Source organism: Halictus rubicundus, chromosome 1, assembly GCF_050948215.1.
Source record: "Halictus rubicundus isolate RS-2024b chromosome 1, iyHalRubi1_principal, whole genome shotgun sequence".
Lineage (NCBI taxonomy): Eukaryota > Metazoa > Arthropoda > Insecta > Hymenoptera > Halictidae > Halictus > Halictus rubicundus.
In genome coordinates, this window is record NC_135149.1 from 27,262,086 (window position 1) to 27,282,257 (window position 20,172).

The 20,172-nt window shown below is 42.0% G+C and overlaps 2 long non-coding RNA genes across 3 annotated transcripts; both read right to left on the bottom strand.

Annotated features, from left to right (window-relative positions):
• Positions 1–1,016: 1,016 nt before the first annotated feature.
• Positions 1,017–2,780, bottom strand: LOC143360627 (uncharacterized). Its single transcript, XR_013083316.1, has 3 exons — positions 2,694–2,780; positions 2,386–2,588; positions 1,017–2,260 (listed from the first exon to the last, which is right to left on the bottom strand). It is a non-coding gene; the product is annotated as an uncharacterized LOC143360627 (long non-coding RNA).
• A 6,740-nt stretch (positions 2,781–9,520) lies between these two features.
• On the bottom strand, positions 9,521–11,842 carry LOC143360671 (uncharacterized). Of its 2 annotated transcripts, XR_013083330.1 has the most exons (4): positions 11,729–11,842; positions 10,886–11,656; positions 10,034–10,290; positions 9,521–9,749 (listed from the first exon to the last, which is right to left on the bottom strand). It is a non-coding gene; the product is annotated as an uncharacterized LOC143360671 (long non-coding RNA). The 2 variants fall into 2 exon arrangements; XR_013083319.1 differs by lacking the exon at positions 9,521–9,749 and having other exon boundaries at positions 9,872–10,290.
• Between the last annotated feature and the right edge of the window lie 8,330 nt (positions 11,843–20,172).

Below are 20,172 nucleotides of genomic sequence, written 5' to 3' on the forward strand. Positions count from 1 at the left end.
CAGAAAACATCAGTTTGTCTAATTCGGAATGTTTGTTGAACCTTTTGTAATTATATTTGCATTGGAGCTTTTAGAAAACAGACAATTATGGAGTATTTAAATACGAGATGAGGAATGGAAATTGTGGTGGAACCTGTTGTAATCACCACGAGAGGGCTAATAAAGTAAGATTGTACAGAATATATAAAATTTTGAGAACATTCGATGTTCTGACGGTTACTACACATTAAAAAATAAAAAATATTAAATAACAATGTCTACATAGTTCTACTGGCAACCTTAATAATACAGCAAAAACGACGTATTTTCTTATCCTGAGCAATCAATTTAAATATACCGCCATAATAAAGTAACTGATACTGACATCTATCAGCGTATCGATGAACTACAATAAAGATTTATGATCTATAGTGTTTCCTAATTCACCAACAGGTGGTAACTGTGTAGATCATCTTTATAAACGAATTTTATTTAATAAATAGTTTTGTACATATTGTTACGAGTGTCGATATGTAAATATGTAATACGGTATCACAAGTAAAAATTTAAACAAACCTTTACGTATTTTCTCTTCGAATATACGAACATTATTCTTTCGTGAAATAAAAACTCAAATAATTCAGTAAAAAAAAATCGTGTTCACTATAAAATCACTATTGTTAAAAGCTAAAATTAAATCTCATTATTAGACTTATTATCAAATTTTCTAGCTCTATTGTAAGAGGTAAGAATTGTGCATAAAAATGAATTTTTCTTTCTAATAATTTCAATGCCATTCTTATAGTGCAACAAATGCCAGTCATTTTTAATGCTCGGCAAGTTGAGCGTTAACCGTAGATGACTAAGCTTTTGTAAAACTGACAATCAGCACATTTGAATTTTGTGACATCAGATGATGCACCAAAATGCGTCAGTTAATGACTTGGTTGACTTTTACACTTTACTTATACTAGCTCTTCGGACGGTAAAATATTCTTGTTGCTAAATAAAATGCATTCAATTATATTCGTGTTTCTAATTGGCGGCGTTATAAGCTCAGTTATCTAGGGTCAAAGCGTAGAGCAAAAACGAGCGAATTGTTATACTAAGATCAGTCTATGCGACCGTTTCCGAGGAGCGGTACGAAGGTTAATTTTGTGCGAGACTATGGGTCCTTTGGCGAGATCGGAGAGGTCCCGACAGCGCTTTGAACCGGTCCGGAACCGAGTCCGTAAGCGTGCGAGCCGTAAGCTGCAAGGTCTCGCTTGGTGTATAAATAGAAACCAGTAGGTCCTGCTGTGAAGTCGAGGAAGGTGGTTGGAATTCTACAGGATGCCTCTACGTACCTCGTAGAGGATACCTCTCGGGAATCTGCGGGCGTGTCATTGATCCCGATACACGCGTTCAGCCAAGCATCCGCGAGAGAGAGACCGGCTTTATTGAAAAGTTCACGCCCACGTTCGAGCGACCGCGAGAGCTGCGATCAGGTTCGCCGGGCAAATCGACGACATAAATAGCGGAAGTTCCCGAGACCGGCCGATTTTTCTGTCACCGATCCGCCTCTCGTCTCTCCCTCGCACAACTCGGTCCCCTCGGACCCTCAAACTTCCTCTAAATCGGTCCTTCCTTGGTCCTCGAAGTCCTTCACAACCATACCGATTCACCGCCGATAGAACTCTCGGACGCGAACCGCAAAAATCTACAAATTTTCACCATCGAGATCATCAGCTAACATTAAAACTTTGGAGATACGTAATGCGTATGTTTATATAATTAGAAAAAAATCGTCACTCAAAGAGAATTCGGACAGCAAAACACTAAAATTTCATAATTTCTTGAATTTCCCGGTTCGGGACTGTTCGTTGTCTGTTGCAGTTTCGTGCACGGTCGAGCATAAAAATCCGCAGTCTAACAATAAGCGTCCTAATGTTTCGCAAGGATTGCAGCTCGTCTGTTGGTACCGCGGGCTTGCGACACCCGATTATTTATAGAAAAAGGAGGTCGGCCGATCGACAATAAGTAAATAAAAATCGAAGGGTTTCGCAAGGCTCGCCGGCCAGTCATCGGTCTGCTATTTACGGGGTTGCCGAGTATGGTCGCGATCGAGCCTTCCCGCTAGATCTAGCGCGTATCGGTCCGTTTGTTCCACTGTCATCAGAAATGCGGCGGGACATGCGACCTTGCTGGCAGCCTTCGTCGGTGCACAATTCGTCCATCTTCACGGTCCATCTACGACGTCCGAAGGCCCCGGCATTGTTGTTTCACGTGCCGACAGGAAATCCTGCAAGTAACGACACGCTCGATTAGCCTGAGCGATTAACGTTGCGCTGACAATGGTGTCGCCTTTTTCGCGAAACTCTATCCATTTCGACCGACTTCTCGCGCGTTCCGAATGAAAACGATCACCTTGGCTGCGGTTCCTGCAGTTCGCTGTTTTATTTTTTGTTTTTCCTACGAGGCGAACGATCTTCATTCTGTATTAGTATCGCGAGTTCGATCCGTTCGACGAGTACGTCCTCCATTTTCCTTTTCCTTTCTTTTCTCCGGCGAACGATACCTGTTGCCAGGCATTGATGTCTCCGTAAACCGGAACGCATGCCAATTTGCACCTACGGTTCAACGTTTATGCGATTTACGCTTGGTACCATTTCTGTGTGCGTTTGTGGGATCTTTGACTGTATAAAGTATGAGAGGAATATTAATACGTTATTTACCGGTGATTATTCCATAATTCTTGCAAGACTGTTATCTTCAATGGATCCTTCAACAGCAATAGCAATTTGAATTGTAAACCAACAAGCTCTGCAACATTATTTAATAACTTTGTTCAATGCTACTATGTGAAAGAAGATTTATTATTTATTATTTTATTAATAGACATCCGGTAGATAAAGTATTAACAAAAACCAGTATCACGTTTCTTACGTTTCTACTGTAATAAGTATTCTGCTAATCGTCATCCACTTAGAAAATGTGAAACTCGCGTGTCAGCCGAGCGATATTGGCGAGCGATAATATTGTGCAATTGCATTATGCAATATTGTGCTATTAACGTAATAGGCTTCCGATGGCTAAGGCGCTAAGCGTCTGGAAAACATTTGAACACTTCCGACAATTGAAGAAACCATGCAAAAGTTCACGGATAAGAGGTACGTGCTATGATTAATTATTGTGTGCACACCCGTTGTGTATATCCTTGTCAACAAATGGCAAAAGTGATGCAGATTTATGCTTTCTTGGATAATTATAAATTGATTTACATTGTTAAAGCCGAGAAATCTGACGACTACAATGTTACTGAACGTCGTAGAAAAGCTAAAACGTTAAAAACAATAACTCCTTCCTCGTCAGCCTGTTCCTCACTTCATACAGCGGATTTGAAGGCTGACTACTAGAACAATTATCCTAATAATAATAAAACAATAACACCGACTACTGGTCTTCAATTGCTGACTGTCGGAACAGTTATCCTACGCGAGGATTTCTCCAGCTATGAAATCGTCAAAATTATGCTTGCGAGGGTTAAAATCTATTGTTGTATAAATGTACAGTATTTTGACACGCGTCCATTTTCCAGTGCTTCGGTGGCGTCACAGGGAAACAGAAATGGGTCGTTTTGGAAGTGAGGAACGCGTACGAAAATAATTTTCATGGGGTCTTATCATTTTGTCCAGCAGTGCGCGTTCAGGTGGGAGCAGACGGATCGAGATGCTGGCCGAGGAGGAGGAGGATGAAGAAGAAGAAGAAGAAGAAGAAGAAGAAGGCTGGGCCAGCGCGACCCGTTAAGCTTGCATTCCTCCGGGCGCCAATCTTAATAAAATCCTTGTACCGTAGGCCGTCGTAAATTTTTGGTACCGTGCAACAACTCGTACCTACGTAGCCGCCTCTCAATACGGCCTCGCGTACGAACCGTTTTATTTTTAGAATGGCGATCTTATCGTCGGAGGAAGATTGCAGCAGCCCCGGGCGTCCTTTTGGAACATATTTTACAGCGGCGTCGACCGCTGCGGACTATTTGCATTTAATTTCAACGACCGATCGCGGCCGAGATTTCACCACGGTTCCGTGTGCTGCGATCCACTTTGCTCCCTCCTTCGCGAGACAGACGATTTTTCAAAAATTTCGTACCGCCTCCGCGTCGCGCGCTGCTCCACAACCTCTTTCACCAGCTGAAAAGCTTCATTTCGACACCGCATTAATTTCAAGCCGAAAATTCTCCGCTCAAGACGCCGTCGCGCAATAGTACTCTACAGACCTGTGCACAAAATAACAATTTTCTTGCAGTAAAATAGAAAATTATTTCCTTTCTTAACAGATCTACTTGATTGAAAATAGTATAACAATTTTCGCAAGCTCTTCTAACTCTGTTTCTACTATTTTCGGTTTCTCCTACTTATTTTTGTCATCAAATCCGCAACCTAATCATCGGTACCTTTTCCAAAGGATTTTCAAAAATTGACTCCGTTTGTTTCAAATCTCTTCCTTTTGATAATTAAATAGAGAACACTAACTCTTCGCAAACGAGGATTTTTTAAAAAACCAAAGTCTCCAATAATTAGAAATATGGAAACAATTTGCTGATCCTTCGTTGTGTACATAGTTCAATGATTAGTCTGTCGCTTCAGCGATTAAGTGGACAATCCTGATGCCACTCCATTACGCCTACGTCCGTCCTCAAGAGGTTAAACATCTGTAAAAATTCGAATGAGATGACTCAATATGACTGGAAATAAGAGTACCAGTGAAATATCCATTGAATACTAGATTTAATGTTACTAACATTTAAAGCAGCTGTTTATATTGATTCCGAACTGCTCAATCTTGATTTGGGACAACTGCGCGTTGCACCAGCACTCGTGCAAGGACAGCTCGAGTCTGGTATTGAAAGGCGACGGGGCACGACGGGCACAGCCAATTTCGCGATTAATATTCACGGCGACCCGCGTTATTCTCGTTGCCAACGACTGTTACGAGGCGAGAGGAACCTAGTAGCGGTTCAATATTTGTACGTTAAACAGGTTTTCTCGCTCGTTTTCAGCGCTCGCGAGCGGGCACGACAATGTCAACACGGCCTCACCGATTTGCAAACAGGTATGTATGGACCGGCCGAAGGATCGCTCGATTCTGCAAAATGTAGTGCGTAGTCACTTCTGGCTGCGGCTAGTCACGCTACTTTACAGCATACTTGAACGCCATAGCGCTGAACAGAAAGCAAGTTCATACCTAGTAAATAATTGAAGACAAAAATCGGCTAAGTCCTAAAAATTGTTTGATCAGTGCATTACACAGTCAGATATATATAAAGACACGCCAAACTTTACTATAATTTTACTAAAAAAACGACTTGCCTGCTTTCCGCAAGGTCTTCAATTATAATTACCGGTAACAATTAGAAGTACACGAAGATTGTTTGAACACCAGGTTTACGGGGCACTACAAGTGACTATTTTACATTACTTTATAAAAATAACAAGAGTGCGTTCATCCTCTGTAGCCTCTTTTTAGTAATACAAATAAGTTTGCGGAGTAATTCCTCGTGGATGCATCTTTACAATCTCAATAATCGTAAATTAACACTTTGAACGCCAAACTAGAAACACCAAAAACTCCAGAAAATCAAAGTAAGTTATTTAATGAAATAAAAATTGCAAAAAATTAAATGTACGATACTGAGTAATCCTCCAACTTTCTTGCATGTTAGAGATCCTAATTAAGTTTAGTACAGTGAATGTATCAACGTAAAAATTCATTTTAAAACCTGCACAAATAATTCCGTCAGCCACATATGGCTGACGTGGCGTTCAACGTGTTAAAAATATTAAAGCACGTTACTTTGAGGAGTCCCGTAAATCTAGTGTTAAGCAAACCTGTGAGGTTTCATAGATCACAGAAACTTATAAACAATTCCAGGAACTAATGTGTCTAGCGCCAGAAGAAAAGTATTCTGATCTGCACAGCATTGTAGTCGTAAAAGTATAATTTTTTCCGTAAGCGACGGTGCAGCTGAGAAGGCAAGATGGCGCGTAAGAGGAAATACAACTGATTATGCGATCGTGGCGTCAATCTGGCGTTTGCGTGAAGTGCATCGCAGTAAATGTCAGGGTCGTCGACGTCCGCGGCCGCCTCACAGACATATGCCGATTAAATGCCGATGCTTTTACTATGTAGGCTTATGTGTCCGCTGAAAAAAGAATCCTAATTGAACGGCTTAGGGTTGGCGAGCTCGTTTCCAGCGTCCGTTCGAAGATCGTCTGCCGCTAGAGCCCTCGGCGAGCACGTTCTTCTCGCCTCTTCGCGGGCGAACTGGAACAAATAAAATGTTATAACCGCGGTCTCATCGTGGATTTGAATAAACGAGAATACGCGAGACGCGCCTAGCATGGAAAAACACGATCGACTATCGCTAGATTGACGATCTTTATGGGATTTCTCGAAGCGCTTCGGAGAATCTGAAGTTGAGCGGAAACTACCTGAGCTTCGCCTCCCTCGAGTCTGTTGAAAGGATTTTCCTTGATTATATTGCATCGAAGTAAATTATTACTGGACTGCGGATTTTCATGCAAAACCAGAATTATTTCGATTGCAACAAGCCGAGGCTAAATAGAATCCTTTTATAATTTTAATAAGCTAGGACTAATACATTGACGTGCTTCCATTTTTTAAAACCTGTCCACTGCTTTAACTCGCATTTATTCAACTTGACGTAAATGCATGAAATCCGCAGTCCAATTATTACTAACAAAACGATTTGCTTAACACGTTGACTGCCATGTCAGCCACATCTATACCTACCGACCACTAAAAGTGGTTGATATATTAGGGAGACCCATGAGTAATCAATTATTTTGAAATCTGAAACAAAGTTTGTAGTAAATTCAAGTTTTTGCCATCTTTCCTGCAAATTTTCAATCCTCCTCTTGTAGAAATCCAGGGTTCGTGAAGCAAAATATGACTGAAGGTGACCCCTTGCATCTCTACCCCTTTCTTCTACAGAAGTGAATGTTTTATTTCTTAACACTAGAACTACCGAGCCCAAAACGTGACTTAGACTTATCCCTTTGTAATAACAGCAAGATTGAATTTTCTCAGATTTCATACGATTTTTATGGTAACTTGTACTCCAAAGAAGAAGTCCTGTACTTAGTGGAATTGTATCGGGTGATTACCTATTTTTGGAACACATTCCATTGTTGGTGCTACAGTTGGATTTTCACTTGTGTGTAGAGGTACTGCACGGGTAAAGTGGATAGCTCTTGCAAATATAGCAGCATCCTGGTTTGCCAGTACTCCAAAGAAGAGATATATTAAAAAATTTCTCGTTTAGAACGTTTTCATAGTTTTAGTAGTCGTGAAAGAAGAAATCATCCACCAGTCATTTTGACTGGCTCGGTAGTTCTAGTGTTAAATAATGCTCCAGAGATCTGAAAAGATGATAATCAGAGGGAGCAATATCCGGTGAGTACGGGGGTGTGGTAAAACTTCCCATTGCAATTCTTTGATTTTTTCCTGAGTGAGTTTCGCTGTATTTGGCCGGCCATTGTCAATTTGAAGTATTACACCTTTTCTGTGGACTAAAGATGCCCTCTTTTTCGATAGTTCTGAATACAGCCGTTATAATTGATAATACAACTCAGCAGTACCTGTTTCTCCAGGTTTCAACAACTCAAAGTGAATTATGCCAAGACAGTCCCACCAAATGCACAGTAACACCTTTCTAAGTGATTAGCTAGGTTTAGGGGTTGATATTGCGGTTTGATTTGCAGAAAGCCATTGCTCGGAACGCTTTATGTTATCATAAAGAATCCATTTTTCATCTCCGGTAACGATTCTGCTGAGAAATGGATTTCTACGAAATCTGCATAGCAATGAAGTGCAAATTGATCGACGAATATTCTCGTTGGTCTCAGATAATTGATGCGGTACCCATATTCCTTGCCTGTATGCCTTTCCCATTTCGTGTAGGTGCCTTTGTACAGTTGACCATGTGGACCCAAGGCTTCCCGATAATTCTTGTATACTTAATTTTGGATCAGCGACCACTAGAGATTTTAGGGTGCCATTATCAAATTCAACTGGTCGTCCACTTCGAGGCCTGTCAGAGAGATCATAATCACCAGCAGCAAACCTTCTGAACCAACGTTGACACTTGTTGACCTTCAATACACCTCCATAAACAAATCAAATTTTCTTTGTTGTTACATTAAATTCCGTATGAAAATGAAAAAGTATGCAACGACGAATATGATCCTCGGAAGGTACGGACTCCGCCATTTTATTATAGGGCTGTAAAAAAAATTGTACTTTTTAGAATATTTTGAACACAGGCTGGTTTACCGAAAACTGTAAAAGAATACGTGTTTCGTCTTCAACGATCGGTACAGAACTAAAGGCAAAACAAATTCTTTGCAAATAATTGATTACTTGTTACCCTAATCCTTAGAAGAATGACACGATTCAATTTATTGTTTATTTATTAGATTTTGCGTGACTTGTACTGCTTGGTGTAGTATATTTCCACGAGCTAGTTGAGCATGGCGCACAGTTTTAACACGGCCTGGTGGCAACGTATCCCCGATCCTAATTAAAACGGAGGATCCCCAGGGAACCGAAGTAACTCGAGCGGGGAAGATAAGGCCGTCTGTTTTGATTCGCGCAGGTATAAAAGCCGGGGCCCCTGTGCACGGGTGGCGCCGCGTTAAAGAAATGCCCTCGGGGCGCTACCTTTTTACGTCACTGTTGGAGAATTTCCTACCCGCTGGCCGGTCGCCATCGCGGATCGCAGTGTACCGGCATAATATCGAACCGTTAAGAGCCGTGAGCAGAACGGAAGAATCCAGGGAATCCACGTAAACGTCTTGGAAATTATATCTCGCGGTTTGCTTTTGCTGCATTAGGGGGAAGCATGACGGCCTGGCGACGTGACTCGAAAACGAACGAGCTCGGGCCAGTAGAGGTGTTTGCGCTCGGGCCCCGGACACGTTTTGCAACCAGTTTTCAACTTTTAATACCGTGACCTTACGCTCGACGGTGTAACCGCGCCGTCTTTCTCGTGGGCTCCTCCATCACCTCGTAAAATTCACAATAGTCGCATGATTATTAATCCTACGACTCGGGGCAGTCTCTTCAACACTCACCATTGAGAAAATTTCATTAACACTTTGCGGTCTTAAAGTAATTATTCCAGTAGTCTGCCATTTAACACTAGGTTTACGTTCTAATATTATTTCCAGAATATATTATTTCTTTGGGTGTATACTATTTAAAAAATGACTAAAAATTTGGGTAGACACATTCTCGTTATTTTTATAAATTAATGTCAAATAGGCACTTTTAGTGCCGCGTAAAACTAGTTTTAAGGCCAGTAGTCAGCCATCTTAAGCGTTGTTGTTTATACAGTATTTTCTGCATTTTTCATTTGAGGACATGAGGTTGCACATTGCGCTCATTCAAATTTATAGGAATTTGTTAGTAGATATCTCTTATTTTTAAGTAATTTACTTTCAGGAAGGCTGACTGCTGGGTAGGGGTAACGAAATAAGGCTTACCCCGTCTAAATCTCAAAAGCGTCTGTTTTTCAAACCTTTTGACCAGAATGTCCTCATAAAATGTTGAAATTATTTCTTCTTCTAGACAAATCTATTCAAGCATGAGTTCGTTATCTTGATCTCTGAAATCCAAATCGATGACGAACATCGAACATTTTTCATGTAGAAAAATCCAGAGTATTTTGAAGAATTACCGCGTCGATCAGTTTCGACTGTGTCCAGCATCTGAAAAGATGATAAATTAATAATAATTGAAGGAGATTATTCATTTAAAATTATAGATATTAGCTCACAAGTTCCACTTCATCAAATTGAAATGAATAAAACATAAATATTGCCTGTTTCATTCGAAACTATTCTGCCACCTAGCAGTGTTCTCATTTCGTTTCAATATTAATTCTATAACACCATAAATAGACTAAGAAGTAGAACGCAAAGACTTTCCAGCCAACTAGATATTAAAATTATTATCCTAGCGTTTATGCAAAATGAGAAACAGTGTTGCAAACCTGTTCGACAAACGTGCTAGAAAGCCTGAGCAGATTCCTGTACCAAGAAGCACTGTCGCAATAGCGGACTTCATCGACGGATTCTCGGACGACAATTTGCAGTGGAAAAATCCTCGCCTCGTCATATACGTTATTCGAGGACTACAATTTACTTAACAAATGGGATCAGATATAAATCTGTATCCTTTTCAGTCTATCTCAATCCAGTATTAACTTACGAAAAGGCCTAGTTTGAACCTATATCATAGCATGATACACTAACGAGCAAAACTGAGTCTACACTATTTGAAGCAACATAACTTTTTAAAAATTAGGTGAAATGACTTGAATTTTATTGAGAAGTTAGAAGGATTAGTTTATTAAACGAGGTGTAAAAAATTTTTGAAAAAAGTTTGAATTGGTCGGAATCGCAAGAGAAATAGTAAAAGTTGGTTTTTTTAGCTTTTTTGTCTGAGCCTGTATTGAAAATTTAAGAAATGTGTTTGATTCGCTTGAATAAATTATATCCATGCTGAAAATTTCAGCGATATTGGTTAATTTGTTTACGAGTTATAAACTTATAGACTTAAAATCGCGCTTTTAATCGTTTATAACTCGTAAACGAACTAACCAATATCGGTGAAATTTTCTTTGAATACATTCTTTAAATTTTCAATACAGGCTCAGATAAAAAAGCTGAAAAAACCAACTTTTACTATTTCTTTTGCGATTCCGACCAATTCAAATTTTGTACACCTCGTCTAATAAACTAATCCTTCTAACTTCTCAATAAAATTCAAGTCATTTGATCTAATTTTTAAAAAGTTACGTTGCTTCAAATAGTGTAGACTCAGTTTTGCTCGTTAGTGTAACTTTTGTATTAACTCCGCCTGTTTTACAGGAACGGTCCATTGAGCGATGGAATGCGTTGCCGTCGGCGAACGGTAAGTCGGGTCCGTGTGCAAAAATCGGCATCAAGTGGAAAAGATGGAATCGGCGAGGCAGGAGGAATAAAGAGACAATTATCTGGTCGCGGCGATGTATCGGAGGACACCAGTTTCCTCTCGGGTTTCGACGCGCGGACGGCGAAACACGTCCGGCCGGGAAGCAACAGGTTTGACTTGCCGGACTAGTTAATAAATTATCGTAGGCCGCCGCCATCTTAATCTTCGACGTTGCAAATGGGAATTCGGAATACTGACCGCGGCGCGAGCGAGAGCCGATTGCGAAATAAAGGCCGGACGCGTCTGATTGCGGAGAGTGCCATGAGCGGGCAAGAACAACGAGGAGAACCCGTTGCCCTTGCCTTCGGAGCAACTTGTCCCTATAGGAGAAACGTAATTATTCAATCAATCGGCCGCTCCGGGGTCCCGTTCATTGTTGCTAAAAATCCCATTCAATCGTTTTCTCTCTCTCTCTCTCCCATCGGACGAGAACGCCAAGGCTGGGAGTCCCCGAGAGAGATTCTCGCGGTGCGAATCCATCCGAAGGTTGCCATAGACTCAAAAAACCTTATAGACCACCCACGGTCGTCGAGATACCATCGCCAGCTATGACCTTGGCTCCGTGCTGCGCCCGACACTCGCTCTATCCCTTCGTAGAAAGTTTCGCCTCTCCCTCGGCCTGCATTTTGGATCCTCCTCTCTGAAATCGACGCACCTTTAATTGGAGAATCATTCCTTTCCAGCCAATAAACTCGTTTGATACGATACCGACCGGCGACCATTTCATAATTCTTCAAAATCCGTGGCTAACGACTTATGGATCCTCCAACAGCACTAACAATTTCAGTTGGGAACCAACAAGTCACCCCCGGTGAGGTCATCTAATCGTTTGTATGAAAGAGGATTTCTAAGCTCCCTTTCGGTGCAGCGCAATTATTGTCTTGTCCGTTTCACTCGTATAATATAATTTCGTTCATTTCAGGACGAACAAATTGATGGTGTCACGAATTTTATGACAATCGCTTCTAAAGCGCCGGTCACCTGACCACCGTGGCAGACAACGTGACAATCTTTTCTTTACTCTTGGTCATTAGAGGAAGGTGGAAAACTGACGGTTCCGGTTCTGCGTGAGAATAAAATTGACAAATTAGAAACAAATGCAGAGAAGCAAGCGATCGAACACATTTGGAGCTCACCCATGTTCGAGACAGTTCGAGGGACCAAAAGCGGGCATTTTCTGCGGTGCTGCGTCCGATTAGCATTCAGTGGGAGTGACTGGACAGCAAAATGCAGGAGGATGCGCTGCTTTCGCCAAGAGGATCGAGGGAAGAGCGAGGAATCCTCTCTCGCGGTGTTCTCTTTGGACAGATTACGTTGTCGGGCCGGGGAAAAAAACGTTCGGTAAGCGGAAATAAAGGGTAACCCCTGTCCGCGAATTATAGTCCTGTTGTTCTGGTCTCGGCCGATCTATAAACGGAGGACCGTTCTTTTTCCGGTCCGGTGTTCGGCCCTGTCGCATACGTACGTCTCAGGCGAAGCTCGTTTCTTCGCGATGACGACTTACAGTTTTTACTCGTCGTCATTCCGCTGCCATTTACCCGGGCGCAGTAGTTAGCGTCCGGTGTCTGTCTCTCTTCCTTGTTCTCTCCCGTGCTCGCACTCTCGCGTCCGCCAAGGCAGGCGCCTACTTTTTTATTCGCCACCCCGTAGACGGCAAGTTCTCACTCGACATTCCCGGCAATCTCTGATCGGCGAGTTTTTATGAAGGTCGTACGAACTATACGCGAGCCGTACCCACTTACCCAGCTGCATCGCCGATGCACGTGTTTATGCTATTTGCGGACGCGCGGGATCCGTGTAAAATCATGCCGCGTTCTGCCTGGCCAGCACTGTCTTAGATCTTCATTAGACCCGGCAAAGATCGCACATGTTCTTATACAATTTTGTCTGATTGTTCACATGGGACGCGCTCGTCGCGTCTAACTTTCTCGCACTGCAGAAGACTATTGCAGAAGATCGGCCCGCGTTTTCAGACTCATTTCACTTTGAGTAATCATTTGATCACGTTGACTGGCACTCCAATGTCACTAAAGGGCACGCAAAATCAAATCAACTCGTTTAATAATACAAGCATGGAAAAGACAAAGTTTAGCATAACTGGACTGCGGATCTTTATGGTAAATAGGAATTTTCTGCATCGATTCTCAAGGCACTGGAACCAAAAAAAATTGGTGTCTTGCTGTAATACCGTTAGCAGGGCAAAAATTATAAATCGGTACTCTTCGATTCTTTTAATGTTTCTACTGTTTAAAATTGTAGCTACCCATTTTTGGCATAAATGCATAAAATCTGCTGTCTAATCCTAATAAAATTAATTAGTCCTTCTAATAAAATTTGGTTTACTCAATAGTAATTAAAAGTGATTTTCAAATTTAATAAAAAACTCGTCTAATCAAAGTTTCTAGTATCTAAATTATTAATTTTACAATTTTAATACCTCCACAGATGAAAGGGTATTTTATTCCTATCGAATCCAATGAATCGCACGGTCAGTGACCATTAACTACAAAGGCCACGTGGTCAGTAACCCATTGGTTACAAAGACTACTCGGTCACTGATCGATCAACTAATATTTACTGGAATTTAGTTACTCTGGACTGAATGGAAATATTTTCGGTAGCCGCATAGATGAAAGGACTATTTTACGCCTATCGAATCCAATGAATCGGACGGTCAGTGACCATTCACTACATAGGCCACGTGGTCAGTAACCCATTGGTCACAAAGACTACTCGGTCACTGATCGATCAACTAATATTTGCTGGAATTTAGTTACTCTGGACTGGATGGAAATGTTTTCGATAGCCCCAAAGATGAAAGGACTATTTTGCATCTATCGAATCCAATGAATCGCACGGTCAGTGACCATTAACTACATAGGCCACGTGGACAGTAACCCATTGGTTACAAAGACTACTCGGTCACTGATCGCTCAACTAATATTTGCTGGAATTTAGTTACTCCAGACTGGAAGGAAATATTTTCGATAGCCGCATAGATGAAAGGACTATTTTGCATCTATCGAATCCAATGAATCGCACGGTCAGTGACCATTAACTACATAGGTCATGTGGTCAGTAACCCATTGGTCACAAAGACTACTCGGTCACTGATCGATCAACTAGTATTTGCTGGAATTTAGTTACTCCAGACTGAATGGAAACATTTTCGATAGCCCCATAGATGAAAGGACTATTTTACGCCTATCGAATCCAACGAATCTCACGGTCAGTGACCATTCAGCTACTGGAATTCCGTCCCCAGACTTTAATTAGATGTTGGACGAGGTAGGTAAGAATATTCTCAACTCCCGCGGTTCATTTCGACACGCACAAAAGGCCCTTTCACACCCGCTGAATTCAATGGATCCCACGACAGCCAATTACTCGGTAATAAGAATCCAGTGAGCAGACTCCGCCTGGAATTCGTCGAACGCGCAAAAACGGGACGTTAATCATCGTAGGATATCGTTGCGCATGCATTGGACAGATAGCCGACCATTGGCCGGCGGCGAGGCGATTCGTCGACGTTCAGATTCTAACGATTTCCCGGGGATCCAAGGTTCGCGGGGCAAGAGGAAGAACTAGAGAGAGAGAGAGAGAGAGAAACAGAACGAGTAAGAGAGAAAGAGAGAATGAGTAAAGGAGAGAGGAGAGAGAAGGATCGAGAGAGGGAGAGACTGAGCGAGAGAGCAGTCCATAGGTGAAGTCCCCACCAGACGGGGCCGTGGAAAGATGCTGGCCGGTCTCACGTGGTTAACGCACGTAGATACATATATTATCCTGGCGCGCGCACACCTTGGCCTCCCGTGGTTCGCCGGTTAGTGGTTAGTGGGTGCACAGGTTGCCGATGTGAGCGCACAGAACACGCGCGTGTCGTCGAGGTATGCCGCCGGCCAATCCGGTGCCACGTATGCCGATCGCCGTCCACGTTATCCGCGCTCCTTGCGCCTCGGATGTCCGCCCGAGGACAAAAAACTCGAACGGGTGATCTACTGTCATGATCTACTGGCGTGTCCCGCGTATCGATCCGCGACGGTCTCCGCGATCCAATCCGGGGACCTTGGATCCGTCGACGGGCTGGCTCTATGACAGAGAGGCGAGACAGAACGCGGCCAGCCGCTGCTGTTGCTGCTACGTCAACGGAAGTGGAAAGTGTGATCTACTGTTGCAAAGATAGTCGCGGTCGCGGGGTTCGGGCGCAGCCACCAGGTAAACGACGAACAGACACGGTCTACCCGCTGGCGAACGCTCGGAACACGCTCGCCCGCTCGCTCGCTGTATCGTGACGAAACGAAACGAAACGACGACTCGGTTGGTGCGCCAGAGAAAGTGAAGCTACATTCGGAAATTGTACGAAATAAACCGAGGCTCGCTGGTTCCGTTTATGTAACCGCGGCAGTCGGACGTTGCACGTGCGGGCATCGAAGTCTCCGCGAGCCGCGCCGCGCCGCTACGCGCGCTCAATATTCCTCCGGGACTGCGACACTGTTGCTGCCCACGCCGGTGTACACCTGAGGATTTCAACGCGGATTAACTCATCTTCGATTTGCTTGTGTTAATATTTGTATTGTCCAAAAATCGTACTTACACATCTTCAGTCTTCTCCCTCTCCTGTCCTCGGGTCTCTTCCGTCTCACGGTTAATTCACGTCAATTTCCTTCGTGTCCTCGTGGCTCCTACGTTGCTGGCTTTCCTGGTGACCACCTGAGAATCGTAACGCGTATTAGTACCGACTTCAAAGTGATCATTAGACTGCCGATTTTACGCGTTCATGGCAAAAATGGGTGGACGTAATTTCAAAAAATAAAAAAGTAACAAACATTTAAGAGTATCGATACATTTCTAACAGCATAATAGAACGATTAGACAGAGGAATACTATTTGTTTCCTGTGTGTTCGAACGGTTTCTATTTTGCATAAAGATCCGCAGTGTAATAGTCGTACAAAAAATCCTACTTTAGAGAATTTCCCTCTCTGCGTCTTCGGTCCTCTTTCGCATTCAAATTCCTCCGGGACGTATCTCCGCGAGCTGCATCCTCTCTGCAATATCGTTGCTGTCTTCTCCAGTGCCCACCTGAGGATGATAATGCAGATTAATCCAATCAGCGACGATATTTATGTAACTCGTAAATCATACTCCTAAAGACTCCTTCCTGCGTTTAATCCTCTTCTACCCCACGATTCAAGTTCCTTCGGGACGTGTCTCTGCAGGCTCTACCTATCCATACTTCGTTGGTGTCACGAGAATCGTTCCACAGAAATTAGTCGAAATGCAACCGACTGTATTTATGTAACTGAAAAATCGTGCTAGCGGGGACTGGTGTCTCGCTCTCTCGCGTCCTCGGTCCTCTTTCGCCTCGCGATCGTAACGAAGAGGACTGTAACGAATGAGACGATGGCTGCGCGAGTAGATCGAATTTTGCGCGTGACCACCGAGCGTGGCAGCGGCCGGGTTCGGCGAGACGCATCGTGCGGGACGACGAGTGCGCCGGGTAATTCGATATCAGTGCGAATCGAGCGGAGTTTCAAGGAGAAAAAGGTGTCGAGAGCGAGCGACCCGGACCAGGGGACAGGACAGGCGGTTTCTCTCAGTCTCGAGGGGTTTCGCGATAAAGCCGAGCCCCGGGGGACGAGAAAAGTGGTCATTCCATGCAATAGATATGCGAGACGAGTAAAACCCGCGATAAGGGAGGAAGGATCGAGGGACGTTACGAGCTAGCACTCCGGGAACCGGAGGTCGAGGTGAAGCAGGAGGCGGAGGAAGAGGAGGAAGAACAAGAAGAGAAAACACTTAAACGAAGAAGGCCGTTCGTATTACTGGCACGAGAGAGGAGAACCTGTGCCGCGAGTGAGGCGGGAACACGGCTGGCGATTTGAATACCAAATCGCTGCTCTTGTGCAACTACTTCGCCGTTTTTTCTTCTCTCTCTCTCTTTCTCTCTTCCACTCTTTTTCTTTTTTATATATTCTCTACCAGCCCCCACGACCTTTTCACGTCTCTACCTGCGTGCCTCGCGTATTTTTAGGCGTGACACGCTTTCTTTGTGCGGTCCTGGGCCCAACGCCGTTAAAAGAGGCCCCGTCGGAAAAACCGACACCCGCTGTCTCGACGGATTCGCGACCTCTGCTTCCAACGACGTCATCAGACCCGTTCCCAACGGGACCATCCGTGGTTTCGCGTTTTCACCCTTCGCGGACGTGGTCTTGTTCGAAGATGTCCCGCTCGGAGTACTGTGGATCGTATGTAGTAAACTGGGAAGAGAAGAAAAGTATGTGTTAGGCTTCTGTTATGAACGTAATTGTATTGTTTGTTTGCGATTTTGCGAACCAGATAAGCTTAACGTCGCCGGTACGACGACGTTCGTCTTCATAGGATCAATCGGTGGATCGTGAACACTGTCAAGCCAGGTTACGATTCTGAAACAATTTCAAAATCAATGAAATTTTAAATTCCACTGAATAGAATATAGTTCTTTGCGACCTTCAATCTTTTTATAGAAGATCGTCGCCATGTTGGCGACATCGGACTCGCATATTTGTCCCCGAAAGACGCAGATGTGCATATTTTTCTTGTTTCTTTTTTTTTGGTCTAGTTTGTTCAGTAAAATTAGTGTATTTTTTAATTTTTCTTAATTACGTAAAATTTCTCTAAAAACCACGTCCGTAGAGAATTAACCCTTATGATAGGCAACCGAGTATTTAAATGCAGTATTTATCGCAGTTGCTTTAACAATTTCTAGTGCTCTTCTAAAAATATCGCGAACTTATTTTATACATTAATTGTTTAGATACTGTTGAATCGTCTTATAGTATTAAAATAAGAGTTTATGAGCTTTGAAAATATTTCAGCATTTTGGTTGCCTACAGAAGGGTTGATCTACCGAAGCTGCTAACGAAACAGTATATTATTCGATCCTAGATTTGATAAAATGATCTTGCAACCCACAGGTGTACAAAAAGATGCGGAAAGAACTATAAATAGCAATCGAATTCGCTGGAAGATAGTCTGTCGATGACACACTCGTTTCTAGGAACCGGAGTAACTTGATTTAGCCTCTCCTAGGCTTTGTCTGTATACGGAGAACGGAGACATAGCCTAGAATAGGTTAGGTCAGGGCTCGTTTGACACGATCCTCTGCGTGCTGCTTCGTCGTGTCGAGGTCACGCCCAAGGTCAAGCTCAAGGTCAACAATCGGTGAGAACAAATCGACGGAGAAGTAGTTACAGGTGTGCACGGTGTCCCTCTGATTACCTTATAATTGCACAAGTGCGACTATCATTAGCGGTTGCTTAATATTTAATATATTCATGATCCTTTCAATTATTTACTTGCCGCGATGACTAAGAGAGTTGCGTAAGTTGTTTAGACTTAGTAATAGTTCGTGGGTTGACAAACCGAATGAATCATGTACGATGGAGAGAATTAAAAATAATTATTGTTGAATGCATGACGATAATTATTGATGATTCATCTTGCTGGTTTCTTTATTGACGACGGTCGATAAAGTGGATGTACTTCTTTTTTCGGACGCGATCATTCTTTATCTATTGAGAGATGGCGACACACTATGAGTTTTAATTTCGCGCCAAAAGTTTTTGTCATTGAAGTATCCGTTATTTTCCACTGAGAAATATTTATTCTCGTTCGAAAGCTAAGAATTTGTAGAAACTAATTTCACATTCAGCGTCAACCTACCATCAAGCTAATTTGAATGATTTTAATCATATAACTGTCTGATTAGCATAAGCAGACTTGCACTCCCCAAATTTTTCTCGGACTCAAATTGAACGCTAAAGAACATTCTGAATGAAAAATATATTTAAAAGAAAAACAAAGATTAATCTAAGAGAACAATTAAAATGCTATATTTATATTTACTGTACAGTGAAATGGCTGATTTCCTCAGGTTTTCCATCACTGAATGTAATAAAAAAATAAATAAACATAATAATTACTACTTTAAATTGTTTACTATGCACTGCTATACAAGTTTGCTATGTACAATATAAATCAATTTCTTTCCAATTCACGAATTCGATGCATTCATTCCTTATTAAGATTCTTGCAAAATTTATACATTCATATTTAAGAAAAAGATTAGGTATAATAAAATTCTTTTTTCTTCTTATACCTTACCTTTATTATAACGTTGTGTTAATCTGCAAAGATGGATTCATAAACTTTAAAGAAAAGAAGGAGGACTACATTTGTGTAGTAAAAAGGAAATATGTTTTAATAAAATCAATTAAACATGTAGGAGAAAATCTGTTTCTATCGTACGATCAATATCTTCTATTAAATGGTGTGAATGTTTTCAATGTTAATGTACAATATTCTGTAGCCCAATTGCTGGAACAATGTGTAATATTTCTTAATAATTATACAAACTGTCTTTTTCTTTAAGTACTGGTTGCATAATTTGTTGAATAGTATTGCTTTTTACTCTACAGCTTCCAAATCCGAGAAATAGATAAATTATAAATACATTAATAAATTATATAAATCGGAGATATGTTTCATTAATTAACGCCGCTTTCATCTTATAAAATGTGAGAGTCGAAAGTGCGAGTTGCTTGCTGCGAAATAGATTCAAAGTGCTAAAAGAAACATTCAAGTCTCGTAAGACTTATTCAGCAGAATGTGCAACCAGAATTAAATTCCCATGAAACCAGCGATCTTAGATGGTTTCCTCGCAATCACTGGACTATATATATATATATATATATATATATATATATATATATATATATATATATATATATATATATATATATACCATTTTTCCCCATAAAGGTGGGATCAGGACCTTTAAAAAGCGTAGGAAATTAGAAAAAGTCGCTAAAAGTCTATATATCTCGAAATCCTGGTTCCCTCGTTTCCCTAAAACCATGTTGCAGGCTCGTCCGGGATAAACAGAGCATTGATCACCACACTGTCAGGACATTCGAATACGAAATATTCATACAGAATGGTCAAATGTGTGATCAGGACTCCCCAAACCCTCAAGAGCCATAGAAAATTAGGAAAAGTCGAACCATGAATTTCGAGATCACACCGTCCCCTCTTTTTCCTAAAATCCTACATAAATAACTAAACATTAAAAATTTAAGTGTTAGGGAACAGTCTCTAGAAAATAAATACACAGTGATTAT